The 19,518-nt window shown below is 36.6% G+C and overlaps 1 protein-coding gene across 6 annotated transcripts in view; it reads left to right on the forward strand.

Moving 5' to 3' along the window:
- ANGPT1 (angiopoietin 1) overlaps window positions 1–19,518 on the forward strand; it is a 242,976-nt gene that overhangs the window by 204,600 nt on the left and 18,858 nt on the right. Inside the window, exon 8 of one of the 6 annotated variants that reach the window (XM_014541986.1) lies at window positions 5,848–5,858. The exons of the other annotated variants lie outside the window; for them this stretch is intronic. The gene's annotated coding sequence lies outside the window, so the exon portion shown is untranslated. Of the gene's footprint in view, window positions 1–5,847; window positions 5,859–19,518 lie in introns of those variants that run through there. 6 annotated transcript variants of the gene reach the window in all.

Consider the following 19,518-nt stretch of genomic DNA (forward strand, 5'->3'; position numbering starts at 1 on the left):
TATAGTGATGGAAGGAGATTTGACTTTGGACAGTAAATACACAGTGCAGTGTACCGATGATGTATTCTAGAATTGTATATTTGAAACCTATATTATTTTATTAACTAATGTCACCCCAATAAATTTAATAAAAAGTTTTTAAAAAGCAAGTCTTCCCGGCTAGAGTGAAGCATACACTCTGGGATCCCCATTCTTATTTCTCTGGAGTATTATGAACCTTGAGAATCAGCACTATAAATCCAGAAGGAACTTAATAACTTAATTCCAAACCTCTGGTTTTAATGAAAAGAAAGCTGAGGTTCAGAAATATGCAATATTTTTCCCAAGGAGGGAGAAGGACTCAACTATGGGATGTGTGACTCCTACCTAGTTCAATGTGGTTTCCACTTTATTATGCTGCTGTAATAAAGCTGATGGCTCTGGTCCTCTTTCCTGCCAAGACTCAGCAGAAAATAGGTCTGTAATCATCGCCTTCTCGTGTAATTAAGTACTAAGATTCATGTTGGCATCAAACGGGAAATTAGAACTCATTAAAACATAATGCCTGCTCTGGTGAAAGCTTAGTTAAAATAAGCTTAGTAAAAATAAGCACACTAAGAAAACCAAACAGAAGCTTGGAAAGGGAAGCGACACCCATGTGACTTCCCTCTCCACCTGTATCATCACTCACTCCTGCCCAGGGCGGCTCCCCAGGCCCAGCGAAGCATGTGTGGCCTGAGGTTAGAACTCCAGATGTCCAGCTTTGCCTTTTGGTGCTTCTTCTCTGCTCATTGTTTTTCTCTCCAAATTAGGATGCCTTGTTTAAATAAATTATTAAAGTGTGAATACTGATGTTTTTATAGTATTTTAAAACTTATGAAATGATCATTAGCACTTTATCATTTAATCTTGACAATGGCTTTTTGACACATTATTAGACACATTTTAAAGATGAAGAAATTGAGATGTTAGGTCATTGACCTGCTCAAATTCAACTGAAATCAAAACTCTGGGATGTATGCTAAGTTTTTGTTTTATATTTTCACATTTTCTGTATTTTTCCTCTTTCAAATTAAATTTAGAAGTTCTTTGAGAGTTTTATTTTTTTAATATTCTATCTTAACAGAAATTATATTTTAAAAATTTATCTTACAGCTGTAGCCATATCTATAAATCTAATTTGAAAAAAATTCTCATGCTCTAGACAAGTGGTTCTCAACCTTCCTAATGCCGTGACCCTTTAATACAGTTCCTCATGTTGTGGTGACCCCCAATTTCATTGTTACAAATTGAACATAATTAAAGCATAGTGATTAATCACAAAAACAATATGTAATTATATATGTGTTTTCTGATGGTCTTAGGCGACCCCTGTGAAAGGGTCGTTCGACCCCCAAAGGGGTCGTGACCCACAGGTTGAGAACCGCTGCTCTAGACACATATTGATTAAAAATAAATGTTGTGAATGGATAGATAAGCTTAAAAATGTACATGTAATACACATATTTTCTTTTTATCCTCTAAGGACATTTTAAATCGTTTTCTCCAGTAGAAAATAAAATCTATAGAACCCAGAAGAATATAAATAAGAAAAAACAATAATGTAAGAGTGTTATGATGAACACATCATGTGAAATAACATGTAATCAGTGTGAAATTATTAAATACTTCCTCTAGAGAGGTAGTATTATCCAGGTCCTCGTCATCTGACACCCAGACTATTGTAGAGCCTGCCTGTCTCCAGTCTTGATGCTCTCAAATATATCTTCCACACTTTTGTGGGATGTTTTTTCTAAAAGACAGTCTGACTTGGTCTCTGCTCTCCTTCATATATTTCAACAATGTAAAATATGTACATGTTAAAGTCTGCCATTTAAAACTCTTCATGACCTGGCCACTACCTACTTATTCAGCTGTTGCTATCAAACTCTCACCCTCACCTCACCTAACCAGATACTCCTTCATTATGATGGTGTTTCAGTAATTACTTGCAATTTCCTTAAACCATCCATGCCTTTGTTTATGCTATATCCTTACCCTATATACATAAACCCAGCTTTGGACACATCGTCTAAATCTTTAAGATCCTCCCTTGTTCCAGGAAGTCTTCCCTGATAACTACTATAGAAGATACTGTGATGCACTAACCCATCACCTCCCTTCAGATGCACTCCTCCCACTTCCTGGGTTGCTGGCTAACAGCTAATAGTCAAAGTCCCCTACCTGGGCATTGCCTGTGGCTGGAGAAAGTCACATCACCAAAGTTGCTGCTCCTTCCTGCAGAGAAATTACTCTTAATGACGGGTCAATATAAAGATCCCCTTGCCCCAATTGGGGTCCAGAATTTCACGTGAGATTAGCTGAGGTTTTCACTGTGACTGTATGTGATGTGAGCCTTCTCCCTCTGCTCAGTCATGCTTTCTTCCCTTTGCCACACGGATTGATCCTGAGAGCACTCCCATATATGTCTCCCTACTCTGATTTGCCAGAGAAATGCATCACCCTTGCTGTCAGGCTAATTTGGATGCTCTGTGTTCTCCTATATTCATAACTCTCTGTGGCTAACTACTTAGTATCCATATTCTATTATAAACTCATTAACAACTGTTTTGTTTTTATTTTTAAGTAACTGTATTTGTGTGTGTGTGTCCTTTTCCATTATGTCTAAGCCTAGAGGTTAGGAACCATTCTAATCAAAATTCAAGATATATACCTAAATTAGCCAAATTATGGCCTAATAGTTAATAGTTAAATATTTGGTGAATACATGCTATGTACCAGACACCTTGTTTATACATGAGAAAATTAAGGCATTGTACTTTGCACAAGGTCACAGATATAATACGAGTAGAAGTCAAGATTTGAGCTTTGATCGCTTAACTTCTCATCATATATTTATCCCTCAATAAAGGGAAATCCATTCATTAATTTTGAGAATTAAATATACTCAAAGCACATATTCTAAGAGATAGAATGTTTCTTCTAATCCCATTTCTGTCTTTAATAATATGAATGTTCATGGACACATTATTGCATTTCTCTGGATCTCCATTTTCTGTCCTATAAATTAAAGTATTTGTAAAGCTTCTTGCAGCTCAGAAATTATTTTATAGAATATAATTACCTTTATGTACACAATTATTTTTTATTTTTGTGGCCCTTTAATTCTGATAAATGATTAAATTTTGATCTCTATAATAAATACTTCAGTAAGAGTGTCCATCAGTTTAGGGCTTACAGTGACCTTTTACTTTTCTTGAAAACTTTGCTGGTCCCAATACTTAGAGTTACAAACAAATACATCCTGCCCTGGACAGGTGGCTCAGTTGTTTGGAGCATAGTCCTGTACACCAAAAGGTTTTGGGTTCGATCCCTGGTCAGGCCATATGGGAGGCAACAGGTAATGTTTCTCCTCTCTCTCTCTCTCTCTCTCTCTCTCTCTCTCTCTCTCTCTCTCTTTCTCCCTCTCCCTCTATTTCTAAAAATTAATATACTCAGTTGAGGATTAAAATAAAAAAATACATCCACCAAAATAAGGGCTTATAAAAAAATAACAGACAACTTGTCAGGTTGGAAAGATGCTACAATCTAATGGAAAAGGATCTGGAATAGGAATCAGAAGCTATGGAAACTGCTGAATAGTGAGGTCTGGCTTCCCTGTCCATAAAACCAACTTCCTGTATCAGTGTTGAGTCCAGGAAACAGGGACATGCTGATTGTTATGGAAATAAGGGATTTGTTCTACAAATTTAAATTTACATAAATGTGAGATGAGCTGGAAAAGTGGAGGTCTGGGAGGTGAAGGTAGAAAATCAGAGAAAGGGTTCCTAAAACGTATGGTTAAGAGCTGGCATGACGGCGAACAACCAAGAGCTTGCAGGGAAATCACAGAAATCCAGCACGTCCAGCCACCAAAGTGGGACACAGAGGGGGAGATCTGAGCAAAGCTGCTCCCTCAGTGTAGCTGCGTTACCTGGGGTTGTGCAATTAGCGTCTGGTGGTGGGTCTGGAGCCCTTTACAGCCTGAGGAAGGCAAGCTGGAGGGAGAGTAGCAGGGAGGGCACCTCAGCTGCTGAACATCACCATGTCTGATGTGGGTCTGAGGGCCAGCTGTTGCTTCACTTCTACTATCAAAATCTCACAAGTGCTAGGGCACAGGGCTCTCCCTCCTGGGAACACACCTGGCCCTTTCCCTTCTCCCTCGTCTTCCCCACAGTCATGCATCTCCTAGACCAGTGATGGCGAACCTTTTGAGCTCGGCGTGTCAGCATTTTGAAAAACCCTAACTTAAATCTGGTGCCGTGTCACATATAGAAATTTTTTGATATTTGCAACCATAGTAAAACAAAGACTTATATTTTTGATATTTATTTTATATATTTAAATGCCATTTAAGAAAAATCAACCAAAAAAATGAGTTCGCGTGTCACCTCTGACACGTGTGTCATAGGTTCGCCATCACTGTCCTAAACTCTAAGGGTCCCTGGGACACTTGAACCTGGGGAGCAAAGGGCAGTGGCAGCTTATCCCAGGCTAACCCCCTGTACCTATCTCCAAAGCCCCCTTTTCAAGAGATACAAATTCTAGACTTGGGTCTGTAGATATTTTTCTGAATGACCTTGGATAAGTTACTTCACTTTTCCAAGTCTCAAGTCTGCAGAAGTAAAATGAGGAGGTAAGGAAGCAGTCTTTTCAATTCCAGAATCCTTTTTAAAAGAGAGAGAGAGAGAGAGAGAGAGAGAGAGAGAGAGAGAGAGAGAGAGATTAAAGTACTCCCATGCCATGTATGTATTTCAAGGACAAAACAAATTAGTGTGGATTGAAAAGAATTCTCTAGAGCTTTTCATATAAATTTAAACCATGCATTTTTATAGGTATTGTAAAACTTATTTCACTCTTTTTAGTGAAATGGTTTTCATTTCTCTGATTCTCTGGGTTACATGGTCCTGGCTGGAACCAGTAGCAGATGTGTTGAAAGTCTAAGAGGAAAGTTATTTCTTACAGCATTCTTGGACGATCAAAGTAGAAAAATATATATATATATATGGAATCTCCTGGCAGTTTTTATACGCTTGAATTTTTAGCCCAGATATAAAACTCAAAGCTTTAAGTAGTTTTATTTGTATTTTCAAAGTATTTCTCCAAATTGGGAGGTGTATTATTTTTATTTAGACTATAATTTTTGTTCAGGGGTTACTTCCTATAACCGAGAAGGAATTGTTTTATTCAACAAAATGATATTTTATAGTCCTTGACTGAGATGATATATTCAAGAGAAAAAAGGCATGGTGTTACAACATTACTTTGTGCTTTCTCTAGGTCTTCGGAGGGTCAAAAAAATATCTTGACTGTAATGCAGATTAATGGCAGTCTCTAGAGTCCTGTATTTTTCCAAGCTGACAAAAAAAAAAATGCCCCAGTGCTGTTAGGTCTAAGGATTCCTAGAGGATTCCTGCTCCAACATGTGTAATGCCAGGTAGGACTCAGACGAGTGCTGTCTTAGAAACTTTAGGCTGGCACAGGTTGCTAGAACCAGCTAGCACTGCCTCCAGGCAACAGTCCAGGGAGATGTCATGTGATCCCCTCCCTGCTCTGGGTCTTCCCAGTGCTGTTCACCACTGAAAAGATGAAGGCTGTATCTTCAATGAACAACATATTTGTCATTTTTTTATGTGCTATCCTGAAATAAAATGTCCACAAAGATTTCAGTATAGTCATGCTTGTGTGTGTTCATGCATGTGTATACACATGTGTGATGGGATAAGGGGAGGGGTGGATAGTACACAGGCAGACATGTAATTGCAATATCATGGACATAATCGTGAACATATTACTAAGGAATAGGAGGATCTAAACAATTTGGAGAAGTTTGGAGGGCCTCTAAGGTGTGACCTAAATTGCCATAGAAAAATGACAAATTGGGATTAGCTGGAGAACTGGTTCAGCATTGGAAGTAGAATTGGGATTAGCATATGTGTAGACCTAGAATGTCTTTTTTTAAACATTTTTTTCATATATTTTATTGATTTTTTACAGAGAGGAAGGGAGAGGGATAGAGAGTTAGAAACATCGATGAGAAAGAAACTTCCATCAGCTGCCTTCTGCACACTCCCCACTGGGGATGTGCCCACAACCAAGGTACATGCCCTTGACCGGAATCGAACCTGGGACCCTTGAGTCCGCAGGCCGACACTCTATCCACTGAGCCAAACCGGTTAGGGCAAGACCTAGAATGTCTTATTGGGAAAGTTATTTTTTGCAGCTCTCCTGGACTGATTAAGTTAGATAAAATATATCTATAGGGAATCTGAAGCAATACTTTAAGCATAGAGTATAAGGGGATAAAGAAAGGCATGATGCTAAGAGCAAAGGAGAGCCAGACCACTAGTGTATCTTTGGTCTGGCACCTAGGGAGAGCCTCTGACGAGAGCCATCTAAAAGGTCTGGTATCACATTCCAATCAAGGGGTTTTTTTTTTTTTGCTCAATGTTTTGATTACTCTGTTCATTAAATACGAGCAACAACAATGTTCAAGACATTATGTGTGAAACAAAACCCCACAGAATTTAATTTCCATCCTTCAACAGTTTAACTTCTTTGCCTGACTTCATTTTCCTTAAGCCTTTAAGTCTAAACTCAGTTTGTAGAGCTCTGTTTTGGGATTGGATAAGGAGCTCCTTCCAGGTGCTCTCCCTGGTTCTGTGCGTGTCTTTATCCGAGTCCTTACTTGTCCCTCTGGGTTGTAATAGGCTAGTCCCTGCTGTTAGAATGCCACATCCAGAGGCCAGGGGTCTCTCTGCAATGTTTCACACATGCCTGGAGAGGAAGCACTTTCTAATAAATATGTGAAAGACACATCAACAAAGGCATGTTTATGCACTCAACAAACACAGCTGATTTGGATCTAAATGACAAAAATTCAGAGACCCACAAGTGAACATTTCTGTCCCCAGAAGTATAGAATGGCAGCATATTATAATTTCCATGTAAGGTTTTTAATGAAGTGCTGTGTCCTTTAGTTTCTTGTATTGTTGCATGGATGGGACTCATGTCCCTAATGTATTCAATTGCTGGCTCTTTTTCTTTACTCTGAAAAGATATGCAAGAATTCCAATATTGTATGAAGCCAAGCAAATGAAGTAAAATGTTAATAAGATAGACATACAACATACCTTATTCCATAGGCCCGCTGATCCTGGAAAAGGATGCCATGTTACTGTCACTGATAAGTAATTTGTGGGTTACAGTACTAGGTTCTCTGCCTGCAATTTTGATAGCTGCCACTATGTGACAATGAACTTTGATTTTATAGAACTCCCCCTGGGTGAATAATTGAGAGCTCATCAGAAAGTACAAGATTTAGTTCATTATATATGTTTTAAATTTTATTTTTCAATTATAATTTACATTCAACATTATTTAATATTAGTTTTGGGTATACAGCTTAGTGGTTAGACAATCATATATACTTTACAAAGTGTTCTTCCGCTCGATATATTAGGTACCCTCCTAGCACCATGCATAGTCATTAGAATATTATTGACTATATTCCCTATGCTTTACTTTACATCCTCATGACTATTTTGTAACTACCAATTAGTACTTCTTAATCCCTTCACCTTTGTCCCCCAAACACCTTTGCCCTCTGCCATCCATTAGTCTGTTCTCTGCATCTATAAGTCTCTTTTTATTTTGTTAGTTCATTTATTTTGTCATTTAGATTCTGCATATAAGTGAAATCATATGTTATTTGTCTTTCTCTGTCTGGCTTATTTCACTTATCATAATACCCTCTAGGTCCATCCATGCTGTCACAAATAGTAAGAATTCATTCTTTTTTAGCGTCGAATAATATTCCATTGTATATATGTACCACAACTTTTTTTATCCACTTGTCTATTTATGGGTACTTGGGGGTTGCTTCCATAACTTGGCTATTGTAAATAATGTTACAATGAACATAGGGGTGCATATACTAGTATTTTTTCAAATTAAGTGTTTTGTTATATTTTTGAGTAAATTTTTTTAAATTATGAAAATAACAACATAAAATATAGATTACCCTATAAATAATAGTCATTTTTTTCTCTAGATGATGTATTTCTTTTACAAGACCCTTACACACATGAACCGTAAACATCATAAAACCAAATTAAATAATTTTGTCAAGTATCAAGTAGCAGCATTAAATCCATCAACTGCAAACCTTGTGTTGACATAGTAGCATCATAACATTCAACTTTCACTACTATTAATTGAACATTTACTCCACGCTTAGGTATGTCTCTTTTGGCATTAATGTTACCGAATGCCAATATTTATGCTGGTCTGCTCATTCTCTATTAAAAGAATTAAAAGTGCTATTTTATTACCTGCCTGAGTTAGAAGCTCAAATAAACAGCTGGATAAAGAGTAATTTTAGTCTTATTCATTTTTAGCCACAAATAAAAAACAACCTTTTCTCCTATGTATCCTCATGAACAATTCTAGAGAAAATTGTCTAGATCTGAAGATCAGCAGTCATTATGTAAACAATCAGAGGTCCCATCACTGTTACAAAATAATTATCTTAATGGCCTATGCTTTAAAATAAAAAATGTGATTAAAGATCAAATAAATAGTTGTACCTGTTTATAATTTGATTTTATAAGTACAAATAGTGTCCTTAGCAGAAGAATTCCATCTGAATATTGTGTGCTTCTTTAACCATCCTCTCACCTAAAAGATATGCTGGTAACTAGAGACATCAAGTCACTGTTTCCTCGGCTTGTTAATAAACAATAATTATTAAATATGTAGTTGTCCTATATCCAGCATTGTTTTATTTCTCTTTTAACTGGATATTTTGCTTTAATCTATGTGAATTTACTAAAATTACTTTTTAAAAAATTATTATAATTCTTTTCCAATCATACTCTGAATTCATTCATTAGCCAGCCAGCCAACCAGCCAGTAACCAAGCATTTACAGGTTGCTACTATTTTCCTGGTGCTATTCAGTTGTTTCCAAACTTGAGTGTTCATATAGTCAACTAGGGTGTTTCATTAAAATGTATATTTCTGACTCCCATATGTAGATATTCTAATCTTGGGCTAGAACCCAGATACCTCAGTCCTACCAAGTACACCCAGGTGATGCTAATATAGAAATAACACTTTAATGCCACTAAAAGGAGACACCATGTTTATTGGTCTGTTGGGCTAAATAGTTAAGGAGAAGGAAGAAAACATGGGATAGGTGGCTTACAACAAAATATCTAGCTGCAATATGTTTTATAGCGTGTCTGATTGGTTGTTTTTATTTTGTCCTTTCCTTGTTTATCAAGGAATCACAAACCTTTTTTAAAAATTAATGGAGCTATGGATCTTCTCTCCAGAGTACTTGAACAAGCACAAAATTTTGCTTACACATATGTGCGATTAAGCTCCATACTCACAGTCCCTGGGTAAGAACCCTTGTAATCAGGCTATAGTTGGGCACTCAAGAAAAGTTCTCATTTGACTAGGGTTGAGTTTGAATGGGGTACATTGGAAGAGATTGAAAAAGCTGGGAAAGGCTTCCTAGAGGAATTCCTTGGAGATTTGTGAAATATGAGTAAGTGTTCGTGAGGAGCGTTTGTTCGTATGGAGGATGGTGGCGAAGCAGGAAGGTCTTCACATTCCAGCCAGAAGGAATAATGTGACCAAAGACCCAGAAGTGAGAGAGAGACTGCCTTAGAGAATAGCATGCATCTTGTTATGCAGGGGTTCACTGTGCCGCAGGAAGCGGAGGGCTTTTTCCATGATAAGGAGTTTAGACTGTCGTACACTACTGGTGGAGAGAAATAAGCACACTGAGGACTTTGGTCAACAGAAGAATCTGCTTATGCATGCTGGAGCTTTATTTATGGAACTTATAGCGACGCATTGTCCAAGTATAACAAAAGAAAGTATTTCCTCTCTGCAAAAAAAAAAAACCTCAGGCAATGTCTCTCAATGGTTTTCAACATTCTGCTCACCGTTTCCTCTCTGTCTTCCCCTCGGGGATGCTGCAAATAAAGTTTCTTGCTGCTCTTTAAACAGAAATAAAAAGGAGAACAAACCTTCCTCCCTTGAACTTGTTTATACTAAAAAAATCACCAATTTCAATCACAACTTTTACAAGGTCTTGACTTAGTTTTTGGTAAAAGAGCAACCCTATAAACTCTCTGAGATGGCCATTGGCCTGGTCTTTTAGGCACCAGAGGAGGGTCCGGTCCATGAGCCGCTCACTTGGAACTGATTGTCAGCCACACGTGTCGCCAAGGGAACTGAAATGCATTTAAAGGACTGTTTGTATTTTTTTTTACAGGGGTCTTAGTGCCACATAATTCATTTTGGCACTAACTTTTTATTCTTAGAAAAGGAGAGGGATACTGAAAGAACTTTATTTTACTTAGAACTAAAAACAGAATCACTACATTGTATTTCTGAACTTTGGGAAATATGGTTTTATTGTCATAGATTTCATGAAAATAGGTTAGTATTTTTATGTGTTTATTTTTTAATTTACGGAATAGAGTGTACTTTCTCATCACTATGCAAATGGGAACTCAGAGATAACAGTATGCGAGTTCTGTATTTTCTTTGGAGGAAGAATTTATCATGAGTTTTGAACATACGCAATCTTCATGTCATTGGGAAACACTGAGAACTTTGTTTTACTGGGGTTTTGAAATAGGAGTCATTGTTTCCAGTGTCAAGAGTTTAAGAAGAACTGGGTGGTTGATAAACTAATCTTTATCAAAGTTCTACATTGTATTAATATTTTTAAGTCAAAAGAGAGATCTTCAGAACTTAAATAGATGAAAAATTAGTGTAGAATGTATGCATGTATAATGAAAGCTAATGTATAAAATAATAATAATAGAATCAGAGAAAAAAAGAAACTGGATTTTCTGAAATTTCTTTTTCCCCCTCTGTAATTCTGGAAATGTATCTTTCTTAATAGAAGCATAGATTTCCATGGCTCTCACTATCTCCAGCATTTTTTTTCACACTAGCACAACTTCCACCGAACATGTTCAAAGATATATAACATATCTAACTCAGGGCATCTGAGGCTTAAAAGCAAATAAGATAATGCACCCCTTCTTAGCATAATGGTTAGGTTAATATACACAAATTCTGGTCATTCCCCAATGATCCAGTTTCATCTGAGAACAACTGACACTAATTAAGGAAGATGGAATGTGATAAAGAAAGATTTTAATAAATAAAGGTACAGGTCTATATGGGGAATCTGCTCAGAGATTTTTCTTGGCATCAAATAGGGGTAAAAAAAGGGGGGCGGGAACACACGATGGGTTCAGTCAGTAATGCACCTTATTGAATGGCAATAAAAGCTTGCATTCTCAAAAGATTGGAATTTTAACTTATTAAAGAATAAACATTTGAATTAAAGGATCAATATTCAGGCATTTGGGTTCAAAATAAAGTAGACCTTAATCTAAATAGTCAGCAAAGCAGTTCTTTAGTTTCTTGTTCTTTGTATTTGTCATTTACTTGCTCTATATAAGACAAAAAACTTTCAAAGGAAATGGGGCCTTTTGAATTTGAGAAAATTGGCCCTTTTCATGTTTAACTTGTCCAGTTTATTGCCTACAGGCATGTCTTAGTTACCTATGTCTCTCTCATTATTTTTATCACTCTCAGTATGCTTGCATATGTCTACCAATGTCGTATATATTGATACTGGTTTAATATATATTGTCATTCATCTAACTCATGTTTACTGAGATGTGGTGTATTTTATGGTTATTGGTTAGGGAACTAGTTTCTTTAAGTTTTCATTAATATTCATCAAGTATTTACATGTGACAGTCTTTTTAAGGACTTCATATGTATTACCTAATTTAATCTTCCCAATAATGACAGAAAGACATTACTCTTATTAGAGCCATTTTACAGATGAGGAAACTGAGGATCCGGAAGGATCAGAGCTAGGTTTCAAACCCAGAAATTTCAGCTCCAAACTCTGTTCTGTTATACCTCCTCTCCAGGCACAAGTGAGCTCCTCAGGGGCTAGTGTTTCTCTCAAAACACATTCTTCAGAAGCTAGTTTTTATTTATTTGTTTGTTTGTTTGTTTGTTTATTTATTTATTTATTTATTAGGGAGTGGGGAGAGGAAGGAAACAAAGAAGAATTTGGGGTAATGACTTTTTGCAGTTGTTTCCTTCATTCATTCTTATTTTGTACCCAACCACCTAAATCTACTGATCTTTACATATTTTTTAAAGTTTTCATAAATCTCATATCCTCAATTCTTGATTAGTCAAATTGTACATTAATAGGATCTTCCTACTTATACCCTGTTTTTAAGCTTCTTTTGAACTTTTTCTTCTACTTACAGATTTGGGTCTATGAGTATATATCATTGTTATCTAATTATCTATCATAGGCATTTATTCATTCATGTTTTCATAGGTACACTGACTACAGAGTAACAGGCTATATATCTACAACATGTGAAAAACAGTGTTGCACATAATGACACAGACTTAATAGAGCCTCCTCCAACAGAGATCACAGTCCTAAGATTCAACATTGGACAATAAATCCTCTCTCCTCTAACAAAGAAGATAAAACTTTTGAAACTTTTTTTTAATGAATGCCCAGGTTCCAGGTGGAATAATGCGATAGAATGGACACATTTATAGATGTAGGTCCCTTTGTAGAACTGGATGGTCTCATTTCTCATATGAACTCTCTAGGATTTACTTTAATGGGTTATTCCATGAGCTATTTCCTCACATGTCTGTTGGCAGCCACAAACGAATTCCATCCTCATTATGGCAGTACCCCAATATGGTTTGAGCAGAGCATTAAGTCATTAATAGTTCAAATCAGAAAAAATTGCTCATGGGACTAGAAATGTACAACACGATTAGAGTTAAAATGTTACTATGTATAAACCATCTTTTGAGATCAAGAAAACTTAAATTCTAAACAATTTGAACTCTTAGTTCATAACTGACTCAGTAAATATTTATTGAATGCCTGTTATGTATATAGTATATGTAGTTCACAGAGATAGCTAAGACATGAATGAATACATACCTTTTTTCCTACAATACTAATTATTTGTATACCACTCAACATCTTCATAATGCCAAACAAATGCTAATATTTTCTCTAAATATAGATGGGCAAGAGAGGTATTATCTTTCTTTTTACCAAAAGATGACCTATATCATTTAAATTAGTACAGAAAGACATGCTGTAACACCCATCATTGCTAATGGTGCCCAGCTTTGTCAGTAGGGCAGCGCAGGGCAGGGGTGGGTAGGTAAAGCAGAGACTGCCCTGGAGCAGCAACCAAAAGACAGCAGTCTTGGGAAACTCCGTCAGATTGAGTCATTACCACCAGGCTCTGAAAGAGAACCATGGGGGTCATTTTGCATTTTCTTCAAGTGATTGTTAGAAAGACAAACGAGTTCCATATGGTGGCAGGGAGAGAGCTCAGAGCCAAAATAAAATCTGCTCAGCTTGTCAGTATGTAAGACCTTAAAGTTCACATATCTGAGAGTCTGTCTACTGTTTAAAGGCCAAACTTCAATTTGTCATACATACAACTCCCACTGCCTTGGATAATGAAAGGGACTCTTGCCCCCACCCCCCACAATACAGCGAAGAAATAAAAATGTGAGAAGTATGGCGGTCTCTTAAGCAGACAAAATTAGTGAGAATCTGGATGCAGGGGATTGGGCTGCCTATCTTAAAGAAAAGAAAGTTACAGAACTATAGAATTACTTAAATGGTGTAGTTTAAAGTCTGTTCTTCCATAACAGGTTTATTTATTGTCCTAAATTTACTAAGAAATAGGATTTAATCTTTTACTTATTGAAATTACATTTTCAATTTTATTTTTGTAATGTTTTGACCCCCTTCACCCATTTCTCCCACCTCTAACCCCCTTCCACCTCTGGCAACCCCAATCTGTTCTCTGTGTCTATGAACTTGATTTTGTATTACTTCGTTTTAAGAGTCCACATATAAGAAAGATCATAGAATATTTGGCTTTTCCTGACTTATTTCACTAGTATAATACCTTCAGGGTTCATCCCCATATTGTTGCAAATGGCAAGATTCCACTCTTTTGGGGGGCTGAATAATATTTAATTTTATATTTGTACCACATCTTCTTTATCTGTTCATTCATTGGTGGATACTTAGGTTGTTTCCATATGTTGACTTTTAAATAGTGCTGCAGTGAACATGGAGATGTGGCTAAAAGGAAGCTTTATGCACTGTTGGTGGGATAATAATTCTTTACTGTTATTGATCAAATGTTACTCAAATTTTTCCCTTAGTTGGGAAAAAATGGGTGTAAAAGGATAACCATGATTTTACTTCGTGGCTGCCTTTTTGGTGACATCTAATCATACTCTTTGGAGTTTTGTTGTTATAGTTGTTACTTTGTTTTTATTTTCTGGCATCTTCCATACTTCTGTCCCTAAGTCAAATACTTTGTTCTGGAATCACATTTGTTTTTAGGTCCTACCATATCATCCTTTATGGGTGCCACGTCTACGCTGGCTAAAGGCAAAAAATAAATGTCCAGGATTCCCATGGTGTTATTCTGGAGGAAGTATTCTTTGTAATGACTCACACTTCAAATTCCCTTTCACTAAAGTCAGATGCAAAGCTAACTTTGGCCTTTCTATATATTGACTTTTCTTTTGTGAAGTGAAGGTCCATTTGGAACACTTATTAGCAAAATAGAGAAAGCTATGGCTAATTAAATATACATAAGGACTTCAGAAATGAGCCAGAACCACTATTAAAAAGAACCACCTAAATATTCTGTTCCAGCCTCAATTTAAATGTTTCTTATCTAATTAAAAATACTTGGCATTACTGGAAAGCTGGCCCTTAGTTTGCCTGTATCAAATAACCTGATATGGTTGTTGGCTTTGGGTCAGTACTTGCTATTCTATGCTAGCTAAATACCTGCTCCGGAAGCCTAGGCCCCCTAAATGTGCAGAGGACCTGTCCTTGATCCATAGTTGCTCCCAGAATGCCTGTGGGATTCCACGGAAGAATAGTTGTCCTCATTTGAAAACTTCTTAAAATGATGTCAAGAAAAACTGTTTTTATGATACTCCATCTCTACTTCCCAGTGCAAGAGAATAACTGCTCAGAGGGGACTTGCTCCTTAGAGGAGAGTAAGCAGCTCCTATGGGACATGCTGAGGATATAGACATCAGGAGGATGAACACTGTTATATATAGATTACAAGTTCTACTCAGTCTTCAAAATATTGGTCTCTTCTATTTTTAAATCATAGCAGCCAAAACATAAACCAGTGTTTACATTGTACTATCTTAGGACTCTTTGCTTCTGCTTCTTGTTTTAAAGATTCCTAATCTGGGCAGGACCTTAAGGAAATATTTCTACACCTTATTAGGTTTTTTTCTCCAAATAATTTTATTTAAAAGATTTATCATGACTATGTTTTTATTTTTAATTTGTTCTCTGATATCAGTTAGCTTCACACACAATACAAATAAAGCATTCAATAAACTAATAGGAATTGAGACCACTTTTTTTACTTTATTCTATCAATATAATATATTAAACATGTGTTCATATTCAGGAGTCTCCAAGATAATGAGAACAAAAAAATAATTGGAAAGATCAAGAAGGATATAGAAGTGTGTGTGTGTGTGTGTGTGTGTGTGTGTGTGTGTGTTTTAATTATTTGAGTAGGATAGCAAGGAAGTAGGATCTTAACTACTTAGCTAAATGTGATGTAAAAGCTACCCCTCTGAAAAGATGAGTCAGCTATATTTTCAGTATTTGGATTATATATACTTGAGTTGGCTTTTACTTGCTATCTTCAGCCTACTGAAAATTACTTACTTAGCACACCAGTCATTCATTTATACAGTGAACATTGAGCCCCTGCTCTGTATTAGCTACAGTTCTAGATTCTGTTGATTCAAAGATGAATAAGACATAGTTTATGCCTAAAAGAGTTCATAGTTTATTGTGGGAGAAGACAAGTAAAACCACAAGTGTATACACAATATGTGTTATCATAAAGTTATCTCTCTGGTGTCCTTTGAGGTTATACTTGAAACCTTAAAGGATGAATAAGACTTCAGCAGCTATTCAGAGTTGGAATGGGTGTTCCAAGAAGAGGGGGCAGCACATATACTGTACAGAGAAATGAGAGAGTGTGTTGCCTTGAGGAAACAGGCATTTGGTAAGTCAGAAGCATGATGTCCATGTGCAGAAAAGAACAAGTCATGGGAGCTGTGTGAGGAGGGTGAGAATACATGGAGAAGGTAGAGGAGAGATAGACCTTCAAAATCCTTGTAAACCACAATAAGTTTGGTTTGAACTTTGTCCTTCATGTGTTGGGAGAACACGGAGGCATTTTAACCAGAGTGGAGGTGTGGAGAAATGCATGTTTTTGAATGAGCCACATGGACCATGCAGTTTAGAGAGCATGGGAAGGATCAAGATGAAAGGCTTTGAGACCAGTTGTAAGACTTCTGCAATAATACAGAGAAGAGCTGCCAGGACTAAAAGATTGACCTTCAAATCTTTTTTAAATGGATCTGGAAAATGTATTTTTTTTTATTCACAGACCCTTTTACAGATCATTGATGAGGTTCTTAGAGGTGAAGGTCAGGAAAAAACATTGTAGCCCTTATTCTAATCCTAACATGTATACTTGTATACTCATTTAGAGATACATAAAGACAATTGATGATATTATGCAATAGCTTCTAAATGATACTGGAGAAGACTATATAATGGCATGGGAAAATGCTCATGAAATTATATATATGAAAACATGTTATAAAGAACATAAAGTTTGCTTTCATTTTCATTTGTATTTATGCATGAGGAGAAACTTATTTGAAGGGTACAAAACTGACATAAGTAATTACCTCTAAAGAGGTAGATGAGATGGAGCTGTAGACAAAAACTTTACACATATTATTTGAAATTTTTATAAGAATATGTTCAGATATTACATTTATATTTTAAAATAAACAATATTTTCTACTTTATTAAGGAATACACTAAGTGTATATAAACCATAATATCAAGAGTAGTCATATTCAGAGAAGATTTGGGTTGATTTTTGTTTTCTTATTTTTGTTTTTCTCTATGTCCTGAATTTGTAATTGTGTATTTATTTCTGTTGCCTTGATAGCACATGAAAAACCATTGTAAAATATGAGGCTTAGCCATTAATCCTCATGTGAAAGGATAAAAGTATAAAGTATACCCAGCACAAAGCAGTCACTCAGTTAATATCAGCTGAACATTTGTACTGACTTACCTGCAAAAGACACTGTAGAATATCATTGTGTCCTGGAAAGTCTGTCCCTAACAGTGAGCTTAAAGCTACTGCAGGGAAATGGTATTGACTCACCTTAAAAAGAAGAAGGGAAGTCATGACAAATCAGAGAGAATCCAACAATCAGAGTTGGAATTGGTATTTTTCCTACAAGAGCACCCGAGGGCTAACCTCATCCAGTCCCCGTGGGGCAGGAGATGTCAGGCTAACAGTCACAGCTACTTAGTTTTGGAATTTTTCACCCTCCTCTGATTCTGTGTTCACCATATAACCTAGTTTCTAATTCTAATTTGGCTTTCTGTGTAAAATTCTCTCTAAGGAGACCAGGAGACTGGGCCCCATGTGTTCTTATCTTGACTATAAATGGAGACCTGACAAAAGTCTCCCACAGTTCTGTGTGTGTGTGTGTGTGTGTGTGTGTGTGTGTGTGTGTGTGTGTGTCTTGGAGAGACTGAGAAAGTGATCAGATATCAAATTAAAACTCCAGATCAGCTCTGGAAGGTGCTGAATTCACCCAGACAACATGCCCTAGGACTCCCATTGGTTGACACCTTACCTTTCCTTGGTGAACCCACCTCCACATAGGTTACCCAAAACCAAAGTGTGAGTCTGCCCTTAAAAACTTCTACAGTTTTGTATCACTAGCGAGTTTTAGCCTGCCTCTCAGAATTTTAAAATGCAAGCTTGCATGTGATAATTCAGCCTTAGAAGCGCTCCCTTCAGCCTACTGTTAACTATAAGTTCTAGTAATCATCGAAACCAAGAAAACTTGACTAGGGTTTAATTATTGTTTATTTTGCTCTGGCTCAAAAAACAAAATCTCTGTAGGACATTTGTAAAATCCTTTGGCACAAACATACAATAGTATTGTCATTTGCTAAAAATACTATCAAATCTCACAAAATAATGATGGGATATACGTATATACATATAATACTTAGGTGTAAACACAAGTTAAAACATATATACATAGCTCTAAATAATAATTGATCCTCATTATTTCTGTTCAATGATGATGTAAAATTTTGAACTGGCCTGGGTCCAGGTAGTGTTTCACTCAAATAGAGGTATTGTTCACTCACTAACTGTACTGTGGGTGGGTAGGATTCATAAATATGACTCTGGCACAGAAGTGGTCACATGCAGGGGTTTGTAGAGACTATTTCTGGGTGACTTTGATAAGGTCAGAGGAGCAGTGTTAGGTAGAGTTAGGTAGAGGGGTAAAGTCTCGACCAGAGAAGACCTTAGGTATCAAATTGAAGGTACTGGCAACCCTCCCTTAGAGACTCGGAGCCCTGAGGAGCCACTGAAGTGTTTTTTTGTTTCGAGTGCCCAGCTGGATATGAAAGAATGCATAGTATCAATAGGAAATGAGCAGACATCAACTACATTAGACAACTAGTGTGATTTATACACTAGCTTTTTAATTCTAGACCAATATGCTTCGAAAGGTTATCCTTCAGCAGTTTGTGAAGAGTAATCTGAGATGCTGGTTGAAGAAGTTTCTAGCCCAAATAGAAAGGCCTTTTTTTAAAAAAAAAAAAAATTCTTTATTGATTAAGGTATTACATGTGTCCTTATTCCCCTATTATCCCCCAACTCATGCCCTCACCCCCCTGTTGTCTGTGTCCATTGGTTAGGCCTATATGCTAGCACATAAGTCCTTTGGTTGATCTCTCCCCCTTACCCCCAACCCTCCCCTACCTTCCCTCTGAGGTTTGACGGTCTGATAGATGCTTCTCTGTCTCTGGGTCTGTTTTTGTTCATCAGTTTATGTTGTTCATTATATTCCATAAATGAGTGAGATCATGTGATATTTATCTTTCTCTGACTGGCTTATTTCACTTAGCATAATGCTCTCCAGTTCCATCCACGCTGTTGTAAATGGTAAGAACTCCTTCTTTTTTACTGCAGCGTAGTATTTCACAAATCACTTGTTCCAGGTATAGCCGCTGGAGAGCTCCTGGTTTGGGTTCATGTTGACTTTTTTTTTTTTTTGGTTTTAAAATGGGAGTCGTTTTATTATTTAAATCACAAAATTAAACTCTTACCATTTGCAACGGCATGGATGGAACTGGAGAGCATTATGCTAAGTGAAATAAGTCAGTCAATGAAGGAAAAACACTACATGATCTCACTCACTCATGGATAATAAATACCATTATAAACTTATGAACAAAAATAGATACAGAGGCAGAGCT

This window comes from Myotis brandtii, unplaced genomic scaffold (genome assembly GCF_000412655.1).
Source record: "Myotis brandtii unplaced genomic scaffold, ASM41265v1 scaffold285, whole genome shotgun sequence".
NCBI classification, from domain to species: Eukaryota; Metazoa; Chordata; class Mammalia; order Chiroptera; family Vespertilionidae; genus Myotis; species Myotis brandtii.